Source organism: Carassius gibelio, chromosome A20 (genome assembly GCF_023724105.1).
Source record: "Carassius gibelio isolate Cgi1373 ecotype wild population from Czech Republic chromosome A20, carGib1.2-hapl.c, whole genome shotgun sequence".
Classification (NCBI taxonomy): Eukaryota; Metazoa; Chordata; class Actinopteri; order Cypriniformes; family Cyprinidae; genus Carassius; species Carassius gibelio.
The window spans coordinates 1,810,173-1,816,687 of NC_068390.1; positions in this window are offsets into that span (position 1 = coordinate 1,810,173).

Sequence of the window (6,515 nt, forward strand, 5' to 3'; positions counted from 1 at the left end):
GAAACTTTGCACACACCTCAGAACTGGCGAAAATTTACGTCTGATATGGGTTTCAGAAGTGGGTGTGGCAAAATGGCTCAACAGAGCCACCTATACACGTTCAACGGTGTGCGCCTCGAGCTACGTTTCATGTACATGTATGAAAATCGGTATACACATGTAAAACTCCAATACCTACAAAAAAGTCTCTTGGAGCAAAATCCGAAACCCAACAGGAAGTCGGTTATTACTAATATTGAGCAAATTTTGTGTCATTTTTGTCGTTTCCATGCGTTGTATTTTAACGAACTCCTCCTAGAGATTCATTCAGATCAACACCAAATTTGGTATGCCTAATCTGAAGGCCTTTGCGATGTTAAATTGCGAAGCTTTTGAGTTTTCGTTAATGGGTGTGTCCGTGGCGGCCTGGCGAATTTCGATGATTCGCCATGAAACAGGAAGTTGCTATAACTCAGACATACAATGACCAATCTGCCCCAAACTTCACATGTTTGATGAGACTCCTGACCTGAACAGATTGACATGCCCATATTCAGTTATAGTCATAGCGCCACCTGTTGGTAACAGGAAGTGACTTATTTCACGCTGCGATGAACTACTCATAGAAATTTTATGACATCAATGTCTTTTTTGTGGTCCGTCTGATCTAAAGGCCTGTGCGATGTTAAGTTGTGAAGATCTTGAGTTTTCGTTAAAAGGCGTGTCCATGGCGCCGTCACGAAGTTTGATGTCTCGCCATGGGAATAAAATATGTTATAACTCAGGCATAAAATGTCCGATCTTCCCCAAACTGCAAATGTGTGATAAGAGTCCTGGCCTGAACACATCTGAAGGCCAAAATTCCATCAGGTGTGGCAAAATGGCTCGATAGCGCCACCTGTACACTTTCAACAGAGTGCGCCTCGAGCTATGTTTCACGTACATGTACAAAAATCGGTATACACATGTAACACAAAAAAGTCTCTGGTACGAAATCCGAATCCCAACAGGAAGTCAGTTATTTAGAATTTTCTCTGCAAAATTGGCGTTGTTTTTGCCATTTTCAGGGGTTGTACTTTAACGAACTCCTCCTAGAGATTTATTCAGATCAACACCAAACCTGGTCAGTGTAATCTTAAGCCCTTTGCGATGTTAAATTGCGAAGATCTTTAGATTTCGTTAAAGGGCGTGTCCATGGCGGCCTGACAAATTTCGATGTTTCGCCATGAAAAAGGAAGTTGCTGTAACTCAGACATACAATGTCCAATCTGCCCCAAACTTCACATGTTAGATAAAACTTCTGCCCTTAACAGATCTACATGCCCACATTCAGTTATAGTCATAGCGCCACCTATTGGCAACAGGAAGTGACATGTTTTACGCTGCGACAAACTACTCCTATAATTTTTTTGAGATTAACATATATTTTGTGGTCAGTCTAATCTAAAGGCCTGTGCAATGTTAACTTTTGGAGATCTTGAGTTTTTGTTAAAGGGCGTTTCCATGGCGCCATGACAAAAATTGATGTCTTGCCACAGCAAGAGAAGTTGTTGTAACTCAAGCATAAAATGTTCAATCTTCCCCAAACTTCACATGTTTGATAAGAGTCCTGGCCTGAACACATCTGAAGGCCAATATTCCATTATAATGATAGCGCCACCTGCTGGCAACGGTAAGATTGGCACATATATGGGATATACTTTGATATATTCCACTTATATTTAGGACATTAAATGCATATTTCTCAACGTTCACCTTTTTACTAGAGCCACACGATGGCGGTGAGCCCGGGTGCGAGGGCCCGTTCATCGCTGCTTGCAGCTTTAATTATTATTAGGGCCCGAGCACCGATGGTGTGAGGACCCTCTTGGAATTGCTCCGTTTATTATTATTATTATTATTATTATTATTATTATTATTATTATTATTATTATTATTATTATTATTCTCCAAAATGAATCGCATTTTTGAGGGCCTAAACATGCTCGAAAAGTCATGAAACTTTGCACACACCTCAGAACTGGCGAAAATTTACGTCTGATATGGGTTTCAGAAGTGGGTGTGGCAAAATGGCTCAACAGCGCCACCTATACACGTTCAACGGTGTGCGCCTCGAGCTACGTTTCATGTACATGTATGAAAATCGGTATACACATGTAACTCTCCAATACCTACAAAAAAGTCTCTTGGAGCAAAATCCGAAACCCAACAGGAAGTCGGTTATTACTAATATTATAAGCAAATTTTGTGTCATTTTTGTCATTTCCATGCGTTGTATTTTAACGAACTCCTCCTAGAGATTCATTCAGATCAACACCAAATTTGGTATGCCTATTCTGAAGGCCTTTGCGATGTTAAATTGCGAAGCTTTTGAGTTTTCGTTAATGGGCGTGTCCTTGGCGGCCTGGCGAATTTCGATGATTCGCCATGAAACAGGAAGTTGCTATAACTCAGACATACAATGACCAATCTGCCCCAAACTTCACATGTTTGATGAGACTCCTGACCTGAACAGATTGACATGCCCATATTCAGTTATAGTCATAGCGCCACCTATTGGCAACAGGAAGTGACATATTTTACACTGCGATGAACTACTCCTAGAAATTTTATGACATCAATGTATTTTTTGTGGTCAGTCTAATCTAAAGCCCTGTGCGATGTTAAGTTGTGAAGATCTTGAGTTTTCGTTAAAAGGCGTGCTGGCAACGGTAAGATTGGCACATATATGGGATATACTTTGATATATTCCACTTATATTTAGGACATTAAATGCATATTTCTCAACGTTCACCTTTTTACTAGAGCCACACGATGGGGGTGAGCCCGGGTGCGAGGGCCCGTTCATCGCTGCTTGCAGCTTTAATTATTATTAGGGCCCGAGCACCGATGGTGTGAGGACCCTCTTGGAATTGCTCCGTTTATTATTATTATTATTATTATTATTATTATTATTATTATTATTATTATTATTATTATTATCATTCTCCAAAATGAATCGCATTTTTGAGGGCCTAAACATGCTCGAAAAGTCATGAAACTTTGCACACACCTCAGAACTGGCGAAAATTTACGTCTGATATGGGTTTCAGAAGTGGGTGTGGCAAAATGGCTCAACAGCGCCACCTATACACGTTCAACGGTGTGCGCCTCGAGCTACGTTTCATGTACATGTATGAAAATCGGTATACACATGTAACTCTCCAATACCTACAAAAAAGTATCTTGGAGCAAAATCCGAAACCCAACAGGAAGTCGGTTATTACTAATATTATAAGCAAATTTTGTGTCATTTTTGTCATTTCCATGCGTTGTATTTTAACAAACTCCTCCTAGAGATTCATTCAGATCAACACCAAATTTGGTATGCCTATTCTGAAGGCCTTTGCGATGTTAAATTGCGAAGCTTTTGAGTTTTCGTTAATGGGCGTGTCCTTGGCGGCCTGGCGAATTTCGATGATTCGCCATGAAACAGGAAGTTGCTATAACTCAGACATACAATGACCAATCTGCCCCAAACTTCACATGTTTGATGAGACTCCTGACCTGAACAGATTGACATGCCCATATTCAGTTATAGTCATAGCGCCACCTATTGGCAACAGGAAGTGACATATTTTACACTGCGATGAACTACTCCTAGAAATTTTATGACATCAATGTATTTTTTGTGGTCAGTCTAATCTAAAGCCCTGTGCGATGTTAAGTTGTGAAGATCTTGAGTTTTCGTTAAAAGGCGTGCTGGCAACGGTAAGATTGGCACATATATGGGATATACTTTGATATATTCCACTTATATTTAGGACATTAAATGCATATTTCTCAATGTTCACCTTTTTACTAGAGCCACACGATGGGGGTGAGCCCGGGTGCGAGGGCCCGTTCATCGCTGCTTGCAGCTTTAATTATTATTAGGGCCCGAGCACCGATGGTGTGAGGACCCTCTTGGAATTGCTCCGTTTATTATTATTATTATTATTATTATTATTATTATTATTATTATTATTAGGGCCCGAGCACCGATGGTGTGAGGACCCTCTTGGAATTGCTCCGTTTATTATTATTATTATTATTATTATTATTATTATTATTATTATTCTTCTTCTTCTCCAAAATGAATCGCATTTTTGAGGGCCTAAACATGCTCGAAAAGTCATGAAACTTTGCACACACCTCAGAACTGGCGAAAATTTACGTCTGATATGGGTTTCAGAAGTGGGTGTGGCAAAATGGCTCAACAGCGCCACCTATACACGTTCAACGGTGTGCGCCTCGAGCTACGTTTCATGTACATGTATGAAAATCGGTATACACATGTAACTCTCCAATACCTACAAAAAAGTCTCTTGGAGCAAAATCCGAAACCCAACAGGAAGTCGGTTATTACTAATATTATGAGCAAATTTTGTGTCATTTTTGTCATTTCCATGCGTTGTATTTTAACGAACTCCTCCTAGCGTGTCCATGGCGCCGTCACGAAGTTCGATGTCTCGCCATGGGAATAAAAGATGTTATAACTCAGGCATAAAATGTCCGATCTTCCCCAAACTTCACATGTGTGATAAGAGTCCTGGCCTGAACACATCTGAAGGCCAAAATTCCATCAGGTGTGGCAAAATGGCTCGATAGCGCCACCTATACATTTTCAACAGAGTGCGCCTCGAGCTATGTTTCACGTACATGTACAAAAATCGGTAAACACATGTAACACACCAATACCTACAAAAAAGTCTCTTGGTACGAAATCCGAATCCCAACAGGAAGTCGGTTATTTAGAATTTTCTCTGCAAAATTGGCGTTGTTTTTGCCATTTTCAGGGGTTGTACTTTAACGAACTCCTCCTAGAGATTTATTCAGATCAACACCAAACCTGGTCAGTGTAATCTTAAGCCCTTTGCGAAGGGCGTGTCCATGGCGGCCTGACAAATTTCGATGTTTCGCCATGAAAAAGGAAGTTGCTGTAACTCAGTCATACAATGTCCAATCTGCCCCAAACTTCACATGTTAGATAAAACTTCTGCCCTCAACAGATCTACATGCCCACATTCAGTTATAGTCCTAGCGCCACCTATTGGCAACAGGAAGTGACATGTTTTATGCTGCGACAAACTACTCCTATAATTTTTTTGAGATTAACATATATTTTGTGGTCAGTCTAATCTAAAGGCCTGTGCAATGTTAACTTTTGGAGATCTTGAGTTTTTGTTAAAGGGCGTTTCCATGGCGCCATGACAAAATTTGATGTCTTGCCACAGCAAGAGAAGTTGTTGTAACTCAAGCATAAAATGTTCAATCTTCCCCAAACTTAACATGTTTGATAAGAGTCCTGGCCTGAACACATCTGAAGGCCAATATTCCATTATGATAGCGCCACCTGCTGGCAACGGTAAGATTGGCACATATATGGGATATACTTTGATATATTCCACTTATATTTAGGACATTAAATGCATATTTCTCAACGTTCACCTTTTTACTAAAGCCACACGATGGCGGTGAGCCAGGGTGCGAGGGCCCGTTCATCGCTGCTTGCAGCTTTAATTATTATTATTATTATCATTCTCCAAAATGAATCGCATTTTTGAGGGCCTAAACATGCTCGAAAAGTCATGAAACTTTGCACACACCTCAGAACTGGCGAAAATTTACGTCTGATATGGGTTTCAGAAGTGGGTGTGGCAAAATGGCTCAACAGCGCCACCTATACACGTTCAACGGTGTGCGCCTCGAGCTACGTTTCATGTACATGTATGAAAATCGGTATACACATGTAACTCTCCAATACCTACAAAAAAGTATCTTGGAGCAAAATCCGAAACCCAACAGGAAGTCGGTTATTACTAATATTATAAGCAAATTTTGTGTCATTTTTGTCATTTCCATGCGTTGTATTTTAACAAACTCCTCCTAGAGATTCATTCAGATCAACACCAAATTTGGTATGCCTATTCTGAAGGCCTTTGCGATGTTAAATTGCGAAGCTTTTGAGTTTTCGTTAATGGGCGTGTCCTTGGCGGCCTGGCGAATTTCGATGATTCGCCATGAAACAGGAAGTTGCTATAACTCAGACATACAATGACCAATCTGCCCCAAACTTCACATGTTTGATGAGACTCCTGACCTGAACAGATTGACATGCCCATATTCAGTTATAGTCATAGCGCCACCTATTGGCAACAGGAAGTGACATATTTTACACTGCGATGAACTACTCCTAGAAATTTTATGACATCAATGTATTTTTTGTGGTCAGTCTAATCTAAAGCCCTGTGCGATGTTAAGTTGTGAAGATCTTGAGTTTTCGTTAAAAGGCGTGCTGGCAACGGTAAGATTGGCACATATATGGGATATACTTTGATATATTCCACTTATATTTAGGACATTAAATGCATATTTCTCAACGTTCACCTTTTTACTAGAGCCACACGATGGGGGTGATCCCGGGTGCGAGGGCCCGTTCATCGCTGCTTGCAGCTTTAATTATTATTAGGGCCCGAGCACCGATGGTGTGAGGACCCTCTTGGAATTGCTCCGTT